This window comes from Rousettus aegyptiacus, unplaced genomic scaffold (assembly GCF_014176215.1).
Source record: "Rousettus aegyptiacus isolate mRouAeg1 unplaced genomic scaffold, mRouAeg1.p scaffold_m13_p_9, whole genome shotgun sequence".
Lineage (NCBI taxonomy): Eukaryota > Metazoa > Chordata > Mammalia > Chiroptera > Pteropodidae > Rousettus > Rousettus aegyptiacus.
Window position 1 is genome coordinate 1,470,275 of NW_023416312.1, and position 22,017 is coordinate 1,492,291.

A 22,017-nucleotide genomic window follows, 5' to 3' on the forward strand; every position below is an offset into this window, starting at 1 on the left:
TCCAATCATTCTGCTATTTAATGCTTTCTTATCAATCACTGACACCGTGTTGTGAGCCACTTATGAATTTGTATAAATGATATTCTTTCAGTAGATTTTATGGTTATCGAGTGTTAAAACATTGCAATAAATACATTATGAAGAGGCCTGCGTGTAAAGGTTAAGAAAGCTCTCCAAATGGATACGATTCAATAATACCCTTGAGTTTTACTGCTTGGGACTTCGAGCCAAATATTCTTTAGCGTTGTCATAATTTTCCACGACAGTAATCACTTGGTGGCACTATTTGTTTTAAAAACAGTCTTGAGAGTTTTCACGAGAGCACGTGAAACCTTTCTGTTACGTAGTTCATTGTATGGGACTGAAACATACAAAATAATCTCACATTTTGGGACTTGGAGCTATTATCCCCCCCAAATGACTTTGCTTGTGATATAATTTTATCGAGTAACTTATTTTTAGTGCACAGATTTTCCCCCTGATTTCATACTTGAAGCATGAAATGATTGCATATTTGGGCTAAGGAAAGTGATCACTTAAGACATAGGATCATGGGATTCGTGTCTCTTGCTTACCTTTTCAGTAACATGAAAACAGATTCAGCTCCAAGTTCATAGAAGCATATTTATGGGTTTTGGAAAAAGCAGGCAATAAAAGAGATAAGAAATATTTTACATTAAAATACTAAAGCCAAATCACTGAATTCCATTTCGATAGTCTGTTGGCCATAGTTTTAGCTATACGTACCCAGTGACAAGTCTATGTGTCTCGTTTGGTTAGAATTAGTGCTGGGTTGGTCTCTAAAGACTGAAGTTCTGTGTTATCCCTGGATGTGCTTAGTCATGAGATGATTCAGGTAGTATGTTATGAATTTTTATATATAAAATGCTATTTTATTGTTATGATGCAATATAAAAAGCAACCATTATTATAACTTCAGCCTATGTCTCCGGTCCAGCGTGCTCTCGAGTACGGAATTAGTACACAGGTTCGAGATTTAATGAATGGGGGATAATTTTCACAGAGCAACAACTGATGTTGGTCCAGTTTGTTTAACTGAGTCTCACTCGTGCTGCTGGCTTCACAGGAATACGATCTAAAATCTTTAGTCTGTCCTCCAATCAGGCAGAGCAGGCTGCTCAGACTGGGGACCCTGCACCCCTCATTCATTTGCCTCACTGCTGATCTCAAGGAGCTAGCATAAGACCGATGTGGAAAGAATGGTTCACTTTCCTGAAGTTTTGTAACCCTTCAAGATTCAAGTGACTCGAGATCGTTCTTGTCATTTTTGCTGTTGATTAAAGAGCAATTGGTTCTTCTGGCCAGTAGAGCAGCCACGTGGACCGGTGAGGACTATGATGTCCACACCAGCCTGACTCGGATGTGCACCCTGGTGCCTTTACTTATCGGCTATATGACTTTGGACAAGTTTGTCAGCTTCACTGTACCTCGGCCCTCATATCGGTACCGTCAGCACCATGAGGGTAATAGCTCCTAGAGTCAGAGGGGTGAGCGAGTTACTATAGGAACCACTCCCCTAGCACAGTGCCTGGCTCAGCCAATTGTCTAATTGCTGGTGGTGATCCTTATTGTTAGTAACAGTTGTAGTGATAGTAGGGCCTTTGAAAAGCAATCTTGTTTGCAAGCTTTCGAGGACAGTTTAAGGTGGAGTGAAAGTTACAGGTTCTATTGCTATGTCCATCGTCTAGTAGGAAGAATGAATGATTCATTTAGGACTTGGGAGAGGGAGTGAGTACAGGAAGTTTGGAGGGAGTTTATATTTCTGTGCAATTTCTTTGGTTTTAACCACAAAGCTTGGTAGAAAGTATAATGAAAACATTAGCAAATTTTAAAACAGGAGTAAAAAAATGAGATACGTTTCTTTCAGTTCAACTATTTCTTGAGAACCTACCGATGTGCTAAGTACTGGGTACAAAGAGAGAAATCAAAGCTTCAGTGAGATATCACACCACACCTACTCGAATGGCAACAACGAAAAGTGCTGGTAATGGCCAATTCTAGCAAGGATGTGGAATGACTGGAACACTCATACGTTGCCAGTGCAATGTCCCCGCGAAATGCCATAGCCGCTTTGGAGACCATTCGGTAGTTTCTCATAAAGCTAAATATACATTTGCCATAAAACCCACATGATCTCACTCTTGGGTATTTACCCTAGAGAACTGAAAACTCCTGTTCACGGAAAAACCTTTCACAAATGTTTATAGCAGTTGGATTCAAAATCACCCCACACTGGAAACAGCCCTATTGATCGTTCAGTGGATGAATGGGTAAGCGGTACTAAATCTTCACAACGAAATACTAGTCGGCAATAAAAAGGAACAAACTGTTGATACACACGATTTGCATGGATGTCAGAGGCATTAGGCTGAGTGAAAGAAGCAACTCTCCAAAGGTTACATACTATGTGATCGCATTTGTACGACGTTCTCAAAAAAGAAAACTCTTGTGACAGAGAAGAGATCACTGGGTGCTGGGGTGGGGGGAGGGTATGCTCCACCTTATGCGATGGAACCTCTCTCTATGCTAACGGTGGACGTGGTTATAAGAATCGAGATGTGATATTTATTTTTCAAAAAGTTTAATATGTGATGATTAAAAACATGAAAACGAGAACACGAGATTCTTGCCCTCGACGTGTTCAGAGGTGCAATGAGGGACAAACACATCGTCATAATGCAGTGGGGTGGATGTAGTGATGTGGCGTACTGACAGAAGAGCATGACAGGCCATCCTAGTGTGCCGCGACTGGGTCACAAGTGTACCCACATGTCGCTGCACAAGGACTGTGCCAGCCTGAGACCTAGGCCAGTTACTGATGGCCATGCACAGCCTTGTCCATTTACCCTCAGTCATTTTCTATGTGTACCAAGATGTGAAAAGGTCCTGGCTTCGAGAATTGTCAGGGCACAGAGGAAGGGTACCGCCTGAGAGGAGAGGGGTTGGTACCAAGAAAGGCATCCTTGAGGAGATGGATAATACATGCAATGGGAATTAAAGGACGAGAAGGAGATAACTGGGCAGAGAGCTTCTCCAGGGCAGTGAGAGGGCGTTCCAGGAAAGCCATTCCTTGCCTGAGGAAGACACAGAGGAGGGAGAGACTTGGATGTGAGTTGGGAGCTCAGAGGTACTCAAAATTGCAGGAATACAAAATTTAAGATGGCGCCGGAGAAGTGAGACTGAACAGATTTATAGATAGCCTTGTATAATAAAGGGATACTTTGTTTTCTGATAGTGGATTCTGAGCATATTTAGGGGTGGATGGGGAAGACGCAGCAGAGAGGGCAATTTAATAAAAGAAGGCTGGAGGGATGAGATAATGGGAAGAGGTATAGAGTTTGGTCTTAACCGTCAAATTCTGGAGAACATTCTTGTAACATGTGTAGCATTAATGGAAGGTTCTGCCTCCTGGGAAGGTTATTTCATTCATTCATCATCAATTCATTCAACATATCTTTATCGAGCACCTACCTGCCTGCCGTTCACTGTTTTAGGTCCTGGGAATCCAACACTGAACAGAAAGTCTTATGGAGCTTCTACTTTAGGGGCTAAATGAGCTCAGATTTAGACACTTTGGAAGTGTAAAGGGACTCCTGTAATAACCCCTAGCAGGTGGGTGCTCCAAAGAGCAGTCTGGTCTGAAAATGCCTCATTGGCACTAATTGGAAATCGCTGGCACCAGGATGGAAATTGGAGCCTTAGAAATTGGTTAAATAATCAATTTTTTATACTTCACTAAAGCTGGAAAAAATCTAATTTCTTCACCAAAATTCTCAGCGATTCGCCATCAGGACGGGTCCTTTTGTGAGAGGAGAGATGCGTCTAGTTTACATTATAATCTCAAGGGTGCTTGTTCACCTACCCATCCTCATCCCTTTGTTATGACATCCTGGTAAAGGGCCCTTTAAACTTTCTAGAAGAGACTGTCTTATAAATAAGAAATGTCCGACATGCAGAACACTATAAGCTTGGGGTGGTGGGGGAGGGTGTGGATAAGAAGTTGTAGACCTGACCCCTCTTCTGAAAACACTTAGTCTCATGCGAGATAGCTCCTGTGCCCTTTGTAAGGGTTCATGGTGCTTGGCAACAGCTATAACCAAACAAGCAGAAAATCCGAGGTTGCTAAGGGGACTTAATCTTCCAGTACATATGCACAGGCAGAGTGGTAAAGCAATCATCAAGGACTCTTCTGAAAGGAGTATGTGCTGAAGCCAATTGTTGATGACCTGAATCCACAGCAGCTTGGAATGACATAGGCCAAGTTCTTGGCTTTGACTTTGGATACAGTACATGGTGTTTCGAAGACATTATTTTAATGAAAGTTTTGACCCAGCTGTGTTGTTAGAACCATTGTGACTCAGGTACCTCTCGATGCCACTATGTCGATGTGGCTTTAAAACCAAATCGTTAAAATTCTACCTGTTCTGAAAACCAGGAAATAAACAAATGAATATTCTTTCTTCATCCCAGGGCCTCATCTCCCCTGCGGTGGGCTTGGGATAAGGCAGAAGTTAGAAATGGGAGAATTGAAGGGGTAGGTTCAGGCACCATCTGGCAGGAAAATTACCCATGACAGGGAATTATATGCTAACCATTGTCCTTGGCTCATAAAGGACTTTTTGTTATTCTAAACTGAGTGACTGCTCATTCTTGGAGCCCATGGGGACATCTTGAATAGTCTGTGCCTCCTGCTAATTAATTTCGCCTTTAAAATTACAATGGCTCTACTTGTTTGTATTCAATAAAGAATTAAACGTACCTGAAATTTTAACCTGTTTTCTTTTCCATTTGATAATCCGGGGGTAGATACCTCTGCTATGTTGAAGGCTTCTTTAGTTTTATTGATCAGTATTACGCTGGACTTGAAGGAGGAAGAGGAGGAGGGATTTGTGTTCTTATTCTCAGCTCCATACTGCAAAGAAAGACTTTAAAGGACTTTCTAACAGATCTTCTAACATATATATTTACCAAAATTTATATTACAAATTTCCTTTGAATTGGTAGTCTTGAGAGTTGAGGTACTCAGAGAATTATAACAGACTTTGAAAAATCTTTATTGCCTTTTTATTATAAAATTACATGTAAATTTTTTGAAATACTAAAATGAATTAAGTGGAACATGAAAGCTGCATAATTGAGGAGGAGTTATGTATAGAACAAGAGTCAGGCAAGTCCGTCGTGTGCATGACTTGGTAGTGAAATGGCAATTTCACATTTTGGAGAGGTTCTCTTGACAAGGAACTTGCCTCAGAATTGCCAATTCATAGTGTTCCTTGCATCCAAAGGGTCCACCAGAATAGCCGCGTCAAAACCATTGTGTCATTCTACTTTCTGGGTATATATCCAAAGCGGCATCTGAAAGAGATATCTGTATACCCATGTTTATAGCAAAATTATTTACAGTAGCCAAGAGGTGGAAGCAACTCAAGTATCCATTGATTGCTGACCGGACTACCAAATGCGGTATCTCTGTACAATGAAATATATATTCAGCCTTTAAAAGGAAGGACATTCTGAGTCATATTAGAACCTGGATGAACCTTTAGGACATTATGCTAAATGAAATAAGCCAGTCACAAAAAGACAAATACTATGTGATTCCTGTTACGTGAGGTCCCTAGAGTAGCCAAATTCATAGAAATAGAAAGTAGAATGGTGCTCGCCAAGGAATGGTGGGAGAGAGAAACGGGGAGTTGTTTAACGGGTATAAAGTTTGTTTTGCAAGATTTTTGAAAAGGGTTTTGAAGACTGCTTGTGTAATAAGGCAACTGTACTTAGCACAACTTAACTGTAAGCTAAATAATGGTTAAGATGGTAAATTTTATGTGTATTTTACTACAATTAAATTTTTTTCTTTTTAATGTTTAAAGAAAGGTTGTTTGTCAACCCAGCCTGCTTGGGTGTGCACATGACCTATCAAATCAAAACTTCTAATACCGTGTAGACCTGAGGTGTTCACTGCCGTCACATTATTTGTTTTCTAGTGTCTTCGTGGCAGAGGGCTTTAAGAGTAGACCTAGGGGATTTATAAACTCCTCCATTCTCGATGCAAATTCTCATCTGTTTAACCATTTTTCTGGGGAAGAGGGCGCATCACTTTCTTCATTTTCTCAAAGAGGCATAAGTCTCTCCCCTCAGGGGGTTAAAAAAAGGCTAAGAAGTGCTGGCCAATACATCGTCTCCATTCAATAGACTTCATTAAATTAACTATGCACAAAATCTATTATTTCAAACCTTTGAGTGGAACATATACTCAAAGCAAAATCCTATGGAGGCTCATTTATGCAATTGATTATTCCTTCTATACTTTTCAGTGGCTGAGATAAAACCCAGATGCCCCTGGGGGTCCCAGCTTAGGGAATGCTTCATTCTTCAGGGGTGAGCACGCCCTCCGGGAGTCATTTTTGTTAGTTTCTCAGCTCTTCCCACTCAAATCGAGAAGGTGTATCTAGCAGTAACCCCGCCCATCTGCGCTCCTCCTTCATGATTTTCCTCCAATATGCATTCCTACTTTCTGAAGATGATTTTTTTTTGGTGGCAGTTAGGGAGTCTTCTCTTTCGATAAAGTGAATTTCTAGAAGGAAACAGCTGGGAAACATGTTGGAATTACAGAGGAGATTGATTTAGGGTTGTTTTTTTGTTTTGTTTTGTTTTTGAATACAAGGCACAGACAGACTCAGTGCTTTGAAAAGCCAACAGAGATGTCAGGAGGTCTTCCCCTAGGCAGTTCAACTTGCACTTGAAGGACCCTTCTGGGACAAGGACTGTGCTTTGCCCTTTGAAAACCCACTCTCAGGTATAGATGGTTATCCTGTATTGTAAATTGTTGCTGACGGGGTTGAACACAATCCTCTCAAGGGACTGCAGCTAATGGGTTGGAAGTTGTCTGTCTTTAAGATACTCGTCGGGGGAAATCCCATCTTCCCATCCCAACACAGAACTCAAACCCCTACAGTGGGAAACACACATACATACAGCCGGCTCTAATAATCACATCTTTCATTTTGTGTTAAGTTTTCTGTTTATTCAATTTACCTATTTTTTTAATATGTCGTTATCTGATAATCACATTTTAATACCAACTCTCCTTTATGACTCAAGATTTTGGCGCTTATTATACCCTTTCTCTAGAATGTTCTTTCACTTGTGTCTCGGCTCAAAAGTCTCTTTGGAGAAACTTTTTCTTGAATATCTTACCCCCAAATTTGTTCCTACTCACTGCTCTCTTCCTCCTGACACAGCTTTAATTTTCTTTACAGTACTTGCAGTCATCTGGCATTTTTATGCATTTGTTAGTTTATCATCTCTTTTTATTCCCAGCAAAGTGTAGGTACTCAACAAATATCCCTTTATTTTGATTTTAAGTTATCGCAACTTTTTCGATACTGGCCTTTCAACTTCATTGTTAAGTTAATACATAAAGGAATGTTCAGAGGGAGATTTAACTATAAGAGATTGAAGAAAAAAGCCCTGTACTTTCTTACTTTCCCTTTCCAAGACTGTCCTTGAGAAAGCTCGTTAATTTAATGACTAGCAAGTTCTGTGTACCTGGCACCGAGCTATATGTCAGTGGAAGGGTAACATTACGCCATTACTAAGCCAGTCTTTTGTCTCTTGGTGAATACTTAAACACTTGAGTATGATTGGGGCTGGAACTTTCATCTAATATGCATACTATCGTGAGATCTCATGTTATCAGGAGTGTGTTCTTTCCCCGTGGATTTTCACGGGGAAAGCAGCAGCAAAATGATAATGTAGATAAATGGAGTTTTGAGAAGTTGCCTACGATATTCATTTTCCTGTCCTAAAAAAAATGGATTTTATTGATTTATTATGTAGTACAGTTTAAATGTTTATAAGTGCATAATTTCCTTATAGAAAGTGCTTATAAAGAATATTATAAAAATAAATATAATTTTATTTTTCTTACATCTTGTTCTGAAATATTGAACTCGTTTAATTGGCATGTCATTGGAAATTTTTAGTTGAGTGTTCACATTACCAGTGGTAACCACTTAATAGCGAATGTTTTCCAAAACGAAGCCCATTATAACTGGGACATGGGTGAGAGAGCTAAAGCTGATGTCTACGTACATCAAATTCTTTCTATTTCCCAGTTTTATTTTGTGTACACTCTTTACCATCAAAGTTCTATGTCATATCTTTTGGCTTTCACAGTATACCTTTACAATTTTTCCCTATATTACATCTCTGAAATTCTAATATTTCTATTTCTGTAGCATATATTCTATAATATTCTTAAATCTCTACAGTTTACCGATTTAGTGAAATTATGTGTGCCATAGGAAATACAAATTTTAAAGGTGTATTTAAAATTGTCATTCTCTGTATAAAGGACTTTGAGCTTTCTAGAATGTATTTGTCAATAGGGCTGACTTTTCCATTTTTGTATAGCAAAGTTGAACACTATTACTCAGTTATTACACGCCTCTCTTTACTCTTCTATTTATCCAGGTTTAAGTTGTACTTCTTTGGTGAACTGTTCTCTGATAACTCCAGAATACACTGACTAACTTCAAAGTGTCCACAGGATTTTATTGTAAAGTTAAAATCTTTTTATTCTCAAATATATACTTATTATCGATGCATGTTTTCTAATTGTTTTCTGTGTAACATAATAATGTTTCCTACTATATTACAATTTCCTTGGAATTATGTCTCTAACTTATCTCACATTACTCAGTAGCTTTGAATTAATACTTATTAAATTGAGTCCAATACAAAAGAGACATCTTCATTAAGAACTCTGTAAATGTAAAGACTGCTCTTGGCATATAATCTGCCCTCTTGTTGGTAGACCTATTTCTTTACAGTTCTTCCAAGCATTCTGCCTTTCGAAATTGCATTTATCTTCTGAGTGAGTAGAACATTCATATCAGCTATCAATTCCTGTATGGCAAACTACCCCCAAAACATAATGGCTTAAAGCAGAGATTCATTATTTCTCATAGTTCTGTGGATTGTGCTCAGCAGGGCGGTTCATCCGCTGCGTGAGATCTCGGCTGCTACATGCAGCTAGGAGGTCAGCTGGAATGTCCAGGGCAGCTGTGCTCACATGTCTGGCCCCTCGTCTGCAGGGCCCGGAGCCAGGGCCTGCCGCCTCTCTCCCTCTTCTCATTCAGCAGGTTAGCCTGAGCTTCTGCACATGGCAACGGGGTCCTGAGAAGGTAAAAAGGAAAACTACCAGGCTTCCCCAGGCTTCCACCTGGAAGTCGCACAGGTTCACTTCCGCTCCGTTCTCTTAGCCCAAACAAAATTCGAGCAGATCCGAGGGCTGGGACTCCACTTCTTGTTGGGAGGGGCAGCAAAGTCACATCGCGGAAGGGCAGGCAAAGTGGGAGGAACTGGCGATGGCCATTTTTCAGGTAATCTGTCACAACAAGGTAGCATGAAAGGAATATGAAATTATGTAAATGAACTTTAAAGATTTTGCATCTGAGAAAGCCGAAGCCTAGAGAAGTGATATGGCTTGCACAGGGGACCGCAGTTGGTTTCCTGGACCCTCGCTACACAAAGCGTGATCCCTGGACCGGTGGCATCAGCATCACTGAGAGCTCATCAGCAATGCAGATTCTCAGGCCCCACCATAGACCTACTGAACCATAGTCTGGTCTTTTCCCGCCATCTCCAGGGCCTCCAAATGTTTGGCAAAGTGCACTGAGAAGCTCCATTCTTCTTTTTCCACTTCTAAAACTGAGATAAACACCTACCACCTATGAAAGAATGTTGTACAGCCAGGGCCTTGGCAGAAAAAGGCTTCGTTTACTTAAAACCTATTATTTTTTTTTAAAGTACTGCCCTCGACTCTTTATAATTATTATAGAATTTAATACTCACAGCAACCTTGAGGGGTAAATTTTTTTACAATTTTTAGAAATGTTTTTTAAATTATAATTGATATCCAATGTATTAGTTTCATGTGTACAGCATAGTGGTGAGACGTTTCTATAATTTACAAAGTGATGTCCCCGATAAGTCTAGTACCCACCTGACACCATACGTAGTTATTACAGTATTAGTGACGATATTTCCCGTGCTGTACTTTACATCCCATGACGTTTTATAACTGGCAATTTCTACTTCTCAGTCCGTTCACCGTTTTCATTGAGAGGTCATTATTCTAATGTCCGTTTTACAAAAGAGGAAACTGATGAAAGCAACACTTGTACGTGGACCAGAATTCAAACTTAGGGTTTGCTGACTCCAAACCCCGTGCTCTTCATTATGGGGCAGGTACACGGGCAGCCGCCACGCGGCAGCAGGAACGGAGTCTGAACGTCTAGGGGGAGAGATGCGCGGGGCCGGAGCGCGCGTCTGGCTCGGCGAGCCCCGCTTCTTTCCTGGCGCCTCCCGCTCCCACCTCGCCTGGAGCGAAGACGCTGGCATGGGCGTGTGACAGACGGCATGGCCCTGCTCCGCCGTGCGTGTGCTGCTCCCCGTTCCTGGGCACGCAGCTGCCTGACACAGACCTTGCCGGTTGGGCGGCCGCCTCTCGAGGTGTCTCCGGGGCTGATGCTCCGAGTGTGGTCCATTGTTTTCTCTGCTTCTCCTTTGTAGACACGCCTTCCCGCGCTCCCTGGGTCCCACCTGGAGCAGAGGGCGCTGTTCGGTTTCTGACCGGGACCGGCCCTGCACATAACCGGTGGCAGGTGGCGAAGCTCATCCAGAAGTGGCCCGTTCCCTCCTTGCTGCTCTCTCACCAGGAACGAGAGAGGAAGGGGTAACGAGTGAGCAGCCAGCTCAAGCAGGGCCATTCCTCTTCCTATGAGACTCGGAGCCGTGGCAAGAGACGCGCAACATCGAAAACTCTAGAATCTGTCCACATTGGAATAGAGCGCTATTTACGTCTGCTTCAGTGTGCTCAGCACTTTATGCCGGTGTTCGATAGGTTAATGGTCGATGTCTGACACTGAATGTACAGTCTTAGCTGGCTCAGGTGATACCCTTACCCTTGTCGGATTAAAATCTATGTTATCACTTTTTTGTTTTGACAATTTTTTTTTTTTTAGGCGAGGCCACCCTCGTTTGACCTTGCAGATTGCAAGGACCTTGTCAGCTTACAATCCCTTCTTATTTATTTATTTATATTTTTTACGCCTACAGCACCCGGTCTTCCCAGGTGGTCTCCCATCCAAGTACTAACCAGGCCCGACCCTGCTTAGCTTCCGAGATCAGACGGGGTCGGGCTTGTCCCGGGGGGCCTGGCCACACACTGCTATCACTTTCTTTGGGTCAATCACTTGATCTTGATACACCTCGGGTTTCTCATTTGGAAAGTGGGAGTTTCCTCCGTCCCTCCCGCTCTTCTCTGTCTCATCGTAAGGTTGTCGTGAGGAATAAGTGATAAAATACATGTAAAGTGGTGAAATACAAAGCCCAGGAACTGTCATTTACTATGCACTTGATAAATGTCATTTAGCGGTGTTACAGTTGTTGTGAGGGTAGTAACTTCGTCTTGTCTACTGTTGTATCTCTAGCTCCCCGAACAGTTCCTGGCACAGAGCAGGTATTCATTATTTAATGAATGAATGAACGATTTGATGAATGAATTACTGAACAAATTCTATAAGACTGTAACAGTTATTTTTGTGCTTGATCAGAACACTCGGTGGCTTCAGGTGTAGAAGGTTGAGCACTTATTTGTGTGTGGGAGGTGTGTGCGCGCGTGTGTGTGTGTGTGTGAGTGATAATGCGTGCGTATGTAGGAGATGTATATATAGAGATAGATTTTTCAGATACTGCTCAATTTGTCAGGAATGATACTGCGTTTTTTTTTTTCTGGAGTTAGCTAACTACCTCTCTCCCTCCCTCTCCTCCTCTTCCTCTTCCTTTCTTTCCTCCCTTTCTATTCCTTTTTTGCCTTTGGTGTTAAAATCCTGCCTCATAGCCTATCTAAATAGATTGCTTTCACACTCAGTAGAGCAGAAAAGACTCACTTGGATAGAGACCCAAGGGCTTTGCCAAGCGCAATGGTGTAGCCTTTCTGCTGTAAAGATGGTCTTCAACAATGTGCTTGCTTTTGTTGTAATTCCAGCCAAGCTCCAGGACAGCCCGTCCACAATCCTCCTTGGGCGAACGGGCAGTCTGCAGGGGTGGTGCACCTGTCCATCTGGGCCTGTTGGAGGCCTGGAGGTTCTACCAACCCCCTGCTCCTTAGCTCTCACATGTGTTGGAAGGAAGACAGGACGAGCGAAAAGACCCATGCACTGTGATATAACCAGGGGCACCAGAAACAGCACATAAACATCTGCCGTGCAGAGGATGGACTTACTCTGTTCAATAATTAAGTTCTGTGATGGCAGTGAGGGGACTTTTCACAGTTAAAGAAAGGGCAAAGAATAAAAGGAGACCAATGTGTTTTCCTGAAGGGATGTTTGTACAGCAATAATTGGGAATAGAATATATTCTTGTAGAAACAAAGTTGGGGATGGGTCTCAATCCTGGGGTTTGCTTCAGAATCGATGAGAGCTTTCTCAAGATGTACATGTCTGGATGTCAGCATTTTGAGCAAAATTTCTGGAGGTTCATCCAGGCTTGTTTACCATGCCGTTAAATAACCCTTTTTGTTTTAGAATAATTTCAGATTTACAAAGTTACAAAGACAGCCCAGGTGGTTCCCAGGTAGCCTTCACCCGACTCGTCGCATTTTTCACACCTTAGATTTCCATGATACATTGGTATATTTCTATTAATTAAATTCCAGAGTCTGTTTAGATCTCACCAGTTTTTCTACCATTCCTTTTTCTGTTCGCCAGTCCCATCCGGGATGCCACATTGTATTTAATTGTCATGTCTCCTTAGTCTTTTCTGGTCTATGACAGTTTCTCTGCCTTTCCTTGTTTTCTGTGACCTTGACAGGCTTGAGGAATCCCAGCCAGGAGTATATTTACTTTTTAAAAGTTCCACGTTGACTGATTTTGAAGGCCACTGCTGTTAGGAACGCTTTCCTATATAGGTACCCACCCCCTCCCCAGAGTTCTTAAAGGTTTCATTAAGATTTCTTACTGCCTGTCAAGTTATCTATGACATTTTGGTGACAAATAACCTATATTTGACTAGCGATGAAAATATGTTTTGGCTACAGTATAAACTAATGTAAAGTCGAAATTGAGATTGACCTTATCCAAATGCATTACACGTACAGGCACTTTAGTATGAGAATCTTTGACTAAGCAAACTTTTATGGCTTTGATAAGGACAGTAATCATACTTATTGAGTGCTGTCAACAAGGTACTGTCCTCAGTGAGTTAGGTGTGGTGAGGCATGTAATTCTCTGATGGCTTTGGATGTGTCAACTTGGCTACGCTTAACTACAGTCTGAGAAATATGGACTCAAAAGAACCAGAGAGAGCCCCAGATGGTTGTTTTGGACAAGGCAATACTTGTTCTTGCTCGTATGATAAATTACAGTAGAGCACAGTTTCTTAACCAATTGATATTGGGGACCAGACGATTCTACTTTGTGGAGCTATTTTGTATATTGTAGGATGTTTAGCAGTCGCCACCAATTGCCACTAAATGGCAGTAGCACCTCCGAGTTATAACAACTAAAAATGTCTCCAGACATTGCCAAATGTGCCCTGGGGGACAAAATGACACTCAGCTGAGATCCACTGGAATCGACTGAGGGCTGTCGCACTAGGCTTCAAGATCAAATCTTTAGAGCATGAATGAAAATTGTCAGGAAGAATGAATGACAGATCCAGTCAGCACCCCGGAGAACAGGGTGCACTTGGGCGAGTGGGAGAAGGAAATTAGGACAAAGGGCGTTGGGTTCATCCAATGTATGCAGCATGGCTTCGTTAAAATCAACACAGATTTTTTCTGAACCCCAAAATTAGGCAGCTTTAGGAGAACACGATGGAATATTCTGCTGCTGGTGGTAATACCGAAGAGACCAGTGGATGGGAAGATAAACTGTTGCAGGGTGTAGGTTCGTTTTAATTGATATTAGGACGGGAACATCTGCCTTTGAGTCTTCCATCAGTGCCTGGCCAGGGCCCGCGTGCCTTGTTGTTCTGGAAGTCTCTCAACCGTGTAATAGGAGCGCTCCACCGTGCACAGGTTGTTTCTTTCCTGCAGCTGGGTCAATTTTTGCTTCTGACAGTTGTGGAAGCATCCTGAGATTTTATAGCCATTTTAAGTCACTATTTATATTTGCACCTGAATGCTTTTTCCAGTATTTTTAAATCTTCTCTAATCAAGTTACCCTTCTGCTGTAGATGAATATGTAAGAGTTCAAGGATCCATTCCTTCAAAGGAACTGTCCCTTTTTGCTCTACGACGTGAGTTCTCGATTTCAGGCTTCTGGCCATTGAGTTCCGAATGACTTCTATGTAATTGGACAGACAGTCTTCTTCAACCTTTCAGGCTGTCATAGTTTAGATAATCCAGTTAGCTTTCCTGAATCTCGCAGGGATGTGTATTTTTAAGAAGGGAATTCCGACTTTCTTAGTGCAGCGGTCCCCAACCTTTATGGCACCAAGGACCGGTGGCGATGCCAGCGCTGGGGAGCGGCCGCAAATACACATGAAGCTTTGCTCACTCATTCACCTGCTGCTCACCTCATGCTGTGCAGCCGGGTTCCTAACAGGCCACTGACTGGTACCAGTCCACAGCCTGGAAGTTGGGGATCCCTGCCCTAGTGCCAAACTGGTGTTTGTAAAGAGGCCAAGGTGATATTAAGAGTCCTTGCTTAGTATACATCAAGTGGCCAGCAGCTGTGAAATACACTCTGGCTGAGCCCCGACACAGCCGTCAGCGTGTGGCACAGGGCCGAGCTGCTGAACTGCTCCCCAAAGGGTATTTAAACAGATGCTTCTGGAGCTGGGAGGCACCCATCAGTCACCTGGGCCTCTCGTTCCAATGCAGATGCCAATTTAGTAGGTCTCCAGCAGGGCCCATGACTGTGCATTTCTAGCAAGCTCCCAGAGGATGCTGATGCTGCTTGTCCCTGGGGACGGACAGCACTTTGAATAGTGAAGACTTAACACAATCTTGTGGTTGGAGGTTTGGAAGCTGCTAAAGTCAGAATGTGAGTTAATCTGGATGCAAGTTACTTAACATTCACTTCACCTAGCTTTCTTCGGAAAGCTTGCAATTACTGTTTCAGTTTTCTGCTGTAAAATATATGAAACATGGAAGAATTCCAAAAACATTATGTTGAGCAAAAAGGCCAGACACAAAAGAGTCTGATTCCGCTTACAGGAAATTCCAGAACAAGCGAAACTGATCTAGAGTGACAGAAACGAGATCAGTGATTTCCTGGGGCCGGGGCGGGTGGCGATGGCGGGTTTGTCTAAATCTGTTAGGGATGTTAATGGTCCTTATATTTTTCGAGATAATATTGATAGAAACAGTATGGTTTCTAGAACAGCTTCAAAATGATCTGCTGGGGGAAATGGGTGGAGGTATAGCTAAAACAAGAGTAGCCATGTGTTGATAATTTTTGGAGCTGGGTGTTGGCCGCGTGGCCGTCATTATACTATTCCTTACTGCGTGTGTGTGTGTGTGTGTGTGTGTGTTACCAGAATACAGACTTATACAAAAAAAGTGATTTTTTTTTTTTTCTGTTGGGATGTTTCTTACCGTGAATGTTTTTTTAGGAATGTAGGAGGTGTTATCACCAAAGACTGCTTTTATTCATTTATTCAACAAACATTCATTGTGCACCTACTATGTGCCACGCACTGTGCTACGTAACGGGGAGACATCAGTGGATGAAACTGGAAAAAAAAAAAAAACTAGTGTCGCTGCGCTTGCATTCTAGTGCAGAAGACAGGCGGTAACTGATTAACAATAAATATGTAAATGAACCGTATAGGGTGTTGGAAGTAAGTGTCAGAACTGGTGGAAGAATGAGGGTGAGAGGTACAAGTGAGGGCTCATTGAAGAGGTAGGTGCTCTGGGTACGTCTTCCTGAGATGATGACATTTACACCAAATCTCGAAGGAAGCGAGAGCTTTAGCCCATGCAGATAATAGGACAGAACGTTTTAGGCATAAAGCAAAGTCAGGGAGAAGGTCTCGGGCAGAAGCAGCCTGAGGCCCTAGCATAAAGGAAGAGGCCCCTGTGACTGCGAGGCGTGTGCTGTGCATGGGAGCGGAGGGGGCTGTAAGAAGGGAGATCAGGGCAGTAATGGGTCCAGATCAGTCACTGCAGTGACAGGCACTCTTAGATGGAGGCCGCCTGAGAGTTTTGAGCAGCGTGGCGCGACCTGACTGCTGTGTTGAGAATAGATTTTAGGGGGCAAGGGCGAAAGTAAGGGGAGCCAGCAGATGGGTGGCTCTACTCGCTTGGACTGTCTCCAGTGCCTTCTCTCAGGCACTATGTATAGATGGCTCGCTACCCTATTCACAGCCAAAGATACGCTCCTCTTTTGCTGTCTCTCCCCTCCTCTGAAATATCCTTCGATTTGAAACACACTCCGGAACCTTGCTACCCAAGCGTGGTCCCTGTACGGGCAGCATCAGCCTCACCTGGGAGGAGCCCGAGTGATGCCCCATCACTAATCTAAGTGAGAGACTATGGGACAGTCAGACGAGATGGAAGCTTTGCAGATGGGAAGAAGCCAGTTTCTGGAAATAATTTAAAAAAAGAGCTCACAGGGTTTTCTGATGAATTGGATGTAGACTATGAGAGAACCAGTGAGTGAAAGATGTCTCCAAAATTGGAGCCCAAGTAAATGCAAAAATGGAGTTCCCTTTGAGATGGGAAGACTGATTTGAGTGTCTGAATAAGGGTTTAAGGCTTGTTTGACAAACCCTTCACTCTGCAGTCAACATAACGTCTAATTTCATAAAGACAGACTCATGGTCGTGCGATAGCTTCATAAAAACTACAAAATGGCTTTTCCATCAAAGTGAATTTGAAGAAGTAATGGAGAATGCAGGAAGTCTGAACGATAAATTTGTAGGGTATTTTGTGTGATGGTAGCAGCTAATGGCAATAGGTTCTACCTTCCTCTCTGTGGCGTCCTGAGTTTTCATGCCGAAAATGCACCTGGGTAATTGAGGATGTATTTGCTTCCTTTCAGGATGTGGCTGGTGACTGCAACAAGAGGAATGTTGCAGAATAATTTTAGTACAGAACAAAATGGCTGGAGAGTTTATAATAGACTAAAACCTGACATCAACCCTAATCTTATTTTCGCTCGTCTTGACTCAGGAGTGACGCTGGCTTTGTTTGCAACCGACACTTTGTGCCGCCAACCTCCCTCTTATATATTTGTTTGTTTGTTTATTGTCACCCCCTGACATCTTTCTCTTCTCATGAGGGCTAAGGGTCAGGGTTTAAATGATAGAGAACATGATATGTTAATGATTATTTAGCCCTGGCCACTGAGTTACCCAATGATACATTCATTTTTATGAAGAGTTGTGGATGTGAGTACACATTCACTTAAATGGACTATTATGTGAAAGGATTTTTACGTTGACTACTGGGTCATTTTGTAGCAACATTAGGAAACACAATTTCAAATGGACGGTATCCCTCCCTTGCCACCAATTTGCTATTCGCCATCAGTATATGATTCCCTGAATCATTTTCTGCTATTACCGCAACCCCATAATAATACAAAAGTGTTGGGTATTAAAGAATTATCCAAATGCCCGGTCTTTAGAAAAATACTCTATTAGTGCTACAGGGGTCCAGGCTTCTGAACAGCTTTGGTTAGATGACTTTTTCTCAGGTCTGTTAGGAGCCGAGTTCCTTGTTTCTCTCTTGCCTTTTCATCCACTTGTAAGCAATCCTATATGAAAGATATAATATTTTGACAGATGATTAAATTGCCTTTCAGTGAGATTTGTTGTTTAACTCTCACCCCAGAAAAAAAAAAAACAATTAGTAGGAGTGTGCTCTATGGCTGCTAGCGCTTGGCATGGGAAGTCATCTCTTAGACCAGAACCGGGATGGAAATGGCAGCGGCCTCTTTTCTCTCTCTCTCTCTCTCTCTCTCTTTCTCTCTTTCTCTCTCTCTCTCTCTCTCTCTCTCTCTCTCCCCCTCTCTCTCCCCCCTCCCCCCCCCCCCCACTATGAGGTCGAACTTCCAGAAGGAAAATGAATGGCTGAGCAAAGAGCAAATGTGAGGGCCAGGAGAATGGCGGGGAGGTTACTACAGTAATCCAGGGGAGGGATGAGGGAGCCTGGCACCCCTGGGCTGGCTGCGGAGCTCAGGGGAGGTAGGTAGATTTGGGGTTTCAAATAATGGGGCTAACAGGATTTGCCGATGGCATTAATCCATGATTTATTTGGGTCACGTTACCTCCAAGGTTTTTGGCCTGAATAACCGGAAGAATGTAATCGATAGGTAGAGCGTTCTTGGAGGACTATAGAAAGGAATCCGAGGAGGGCAGGATTTGGGAGAATGAAGTAGAATTGAGCAGGAGGCAGCTGCCATTTTTCATTTTGTTTACATTATGCAAAGCTTTCTAGTAAATGAAAAACGCTACAAAAGATAAGTGGTGTGTGTTTTTATGGCAGTATTGAGCATAGACTTTTAACTCCAAAATGAGTCATAGTGCCCTAGTTTTCCAAACTATAATATTTTCAATTTTAAAATTGATGCTAATGTAACACTCCTATTGAAGAACAATTCAATCAGACTTTGGTTGAAGAACAAATTGAAGCAAACCACATTTATATGTAGTCTAAATTTCTTGACTCAGAACATCAAAATGTTCAGTGTAGCACTCAAATAACGATGCTGATTAATAAACCACATGAAAACCCATTCTCAATTCTTTACAGCCCTAATTCCCCTTCTCCGATTTAAACCCAAATCACAATTCCATTTTGTTCAAGTTCCATCTTTTAAATTCCATACTCTCTCGTTTGAAGTCAAGACATTTTTAAATTACAAATTTAAAAGTCATTAAATTATATCGGAAACCCAATGCTCGAATCATAGTTGTAAATTGAGATTCTATGTTCTCCAGCCAAAGCGCTATAGAATTTTCTCTTTGTAGCCCTCCAGCTTGTCTTTTTTTTTAAATTACTGTTATTTTAAATCCTATTTGGATTTTTAAAATGTCCTGCTGTTTTGAGCCTAATTTTGAGAATATTAAGTAAACATCAGGATATTGTGGAAGCATTGTCGATTTACTTTGAAATGGTCACATTTATCTCTTTCTCTTTCAAATGGATGGGTACAAGTAGTTATCATCTGGTTTAAAGGATTGTCATTTTTATATTTTACGGTATGTTTTTCAAGAACAACCAGACAGAGCTCTCCATCATAAAAGGGAGATTTCAGGAAGTGCCGCCTTACTCACTGAACCCAAGTAATTAAGGGGAGACTTTTCCAATAAGCTCTAGGCTAGGGAGGGTGTGCATCTCTTCATCAAGCCCCGTTGATCCTTGACCTTTTTGTTTGAAGGGCAAGGACACTTAAGATGTTGGCTTCAAGAAAGGAAAGAGCTTGATTTGGGTTTTATTAACATTCAATTTTGTCCTCCCAACATCGAGTCAAGTGGTTTTACACAATTAGCTGAAACTGATATCGAGTTTCCTGTCTTGGCCCTGACTCCCATCCTTCTCAGGAAGCAAGTTGGAATTGACTCTGCGTCAGCCTTGACCTCCAAGACCTATGGGAGGGCAATGCTCCCTAGCCACCTTGTAGGAATATTAACAATGGCCATACTAGGGCAGTGTCATTATTGATCCTCAATTACCGTTCTCACTTTAATGTTAAGACTCTGAAGTCTTGACCTTGTCCCCATAGCTCCTGAGCTTTTAGATTATGTTTATTTTTAAAGCTACAACAGTGTTATTGACATGTAGAGAATAAATCTATTTTGGGTGATAATGGAAGTAGCTCCTCAAGTAGTAAGACTGGAATTTTTTCGATTATTTTCTGTGGTAGACAGACATTTGCCCTTTTCCTTGCCACCAGGAACTCACTTTTATTTAGGTTGCAATGTGTTCAACCCTCGGTGATAAGTCTAAACCAGTGGTCTAAACTGGTGGTCTAAATAAGTGCATGGTGATTCTATTTCCCTTGGACAAATACTCCCTTTTCCAAACCCTCTTGTAAATTAGGCGGCCACGTGACTTTTGGTCAATGCGACGTGAGGGTAAGGCTGAGAGATAACCAGGAGAGATTTTACTCCTGACAAAAGAGAGAGTTTGGAAGCATACCTCCTCTGTCCTACACTTTTTCCTTTCTTCTAGCCTGGAATATGGTTATAAGATGTGTGCCTAGATTCTCAGCATCCATCTTGAAATCATGAGGTTACAAATTAAGGCAAAATGCTGAAAGTGGCAAAGTGGAAAGTTAAAAATGATCATGAGTCACTGGTGATTTTGTCGATCTAAGGCATCAAACCAGCAACTCTCTACCTTATATTTTGAGATAATAAAATATATTTTCTTCATTGTTAATAATTCTAGTTATCAATAAGAAGCATGCCATACTGATTCAGTTTCCATTGTATTCTTCGAGCAAACCATCCACATATTTCACTTTGTGGAAGTAAGCTTGGTCTGCTAGAAAGAGCCCTGAATTAGCTCAAGCTTGAGCTCTAGTCTTAGAACACTTAGATTCGAATGCCAACTATTCATCAGATTCTGTGCCACATACTGGGAATATTAAGATTGCTAATATGTAGTCTTAACCCCAAAGGATCTTAGAAACAAGTCGGAGATTGGCTTTACATAGATAAGTTTGATACAGCGAGTCAAGTATAACAACAGAGGTATCAACTACAAGTTATTGGAGCAAAAACTGGGGTTATGGACTTTTTATTTTGTGAGGCACCGAGAAAGCTTCTGAACACAAGATAATCTTCAAAAGTTTATTGAGATAGAATTTACGAACAATGAAATTGACCAGTTTTATATGTAAATTTCATGTACAATTGTGTAACAGCCACTAAAATCGATATATAGAGTATGTACATCACTCTGAAAAGTTCCCTTTACAGTTAATCCTCTTCCCAAATCTTCTGTTCCTGGCAAACTCTGGCTTTCATTCTGTTCCGATAGTCTTGCCTTTTCTAGAATGTGAAATCAAAGTGTTTAGTTTCCTCTCATTTTCAAAGTTCATTTTTCTAGATTTCAATGCTTGATTACCAGCTTTTCTTTTTGCTTTTTGGTATTCATTCTTTATAATAAGAAGTCAGCTTTTAAATTACATTTTTGTAACATATGTAAAGTTGTTTTCCTTTTGCTACTTTCAAGATTTTCCATGGCTTTTAACAGTTTGACTACAGTGTGTCTAGGTCCAAATCTGTGTGTATTCTACTTAGGATTTAATGAGCTTCTTGAGTCTGTAGATTAATGTGTATTATCAAATTTGGGGAGGTTGCAACAATTATTTCTTCAAATATTCTATTTCTCTCTCTCCTCTCCTGGCACTTTCATTACATGTAGCTTGGTACACCAGATGTTATCCCACAAGTCTCTGAGTCTGCTAATTTTTCTTTCGTTTTTTTCCTCTGTTGTTCAGATTGATAATTCTATTAATCAATTTTCAAGTTTACCGATCTTTTCTGCTATCTCAAGTCTGCCGCTAAGCCCATCTAGTGAATTTATCATTTCACTTATTGGAGTTTTAACTCCAGAGTTTTCATTTGGTTATTTTTACTATGGTTTCTATTGCTATATTGATGGTCTCAATTTCTCGAATCATTAACATTACATTTTTATTTAATTCTTTAAAAAAAATATGATTTCTCTTAACTCAATGAACGTGTTTATGATTACTGCTTTGAAGTCTTTGCTGACTCCAGCATCTGAATCTGAACACTGTCTTTTTTCCTCTTCTTTTGTACTCCTGTGTGTGGCTTATACTTTTCTGTTTCTTTGTCTCATTTGTTGTTGAAATGTAGATTGAAAGCTCGATAATATATTGTAGAAACGAAAATCTGCAGGTTTTCCTCTTAGGGTTGTTGTTTTTGCTGATTTGTTGTTGCTGTTATATTCTGTTGGTAACTTGCTTTGCTTTGATCTGTGGAATCTTTCCCACCCTTCCC

General features: G+C 41.5%; 1 long non-coding RNA gene and 1 pseudogene across 1 annotated transcript in view; one reads left to right on the forward strand and one right to left on the reverse strand.

The window, feature by feature from the left end:
• LOC107504071 overlaps window positions 1–22,017 on the forward strand; it is a 106,107-nt gene that overhangs the window by 62,336 nt on the left and 21,754 nt on the right. The gene's annotated exons all lie outside the window — the stretch shown is intronic.
• On the reverse strand, window positions 11,137–11,255 carry LOC118608287 (annotated as a pseudogene).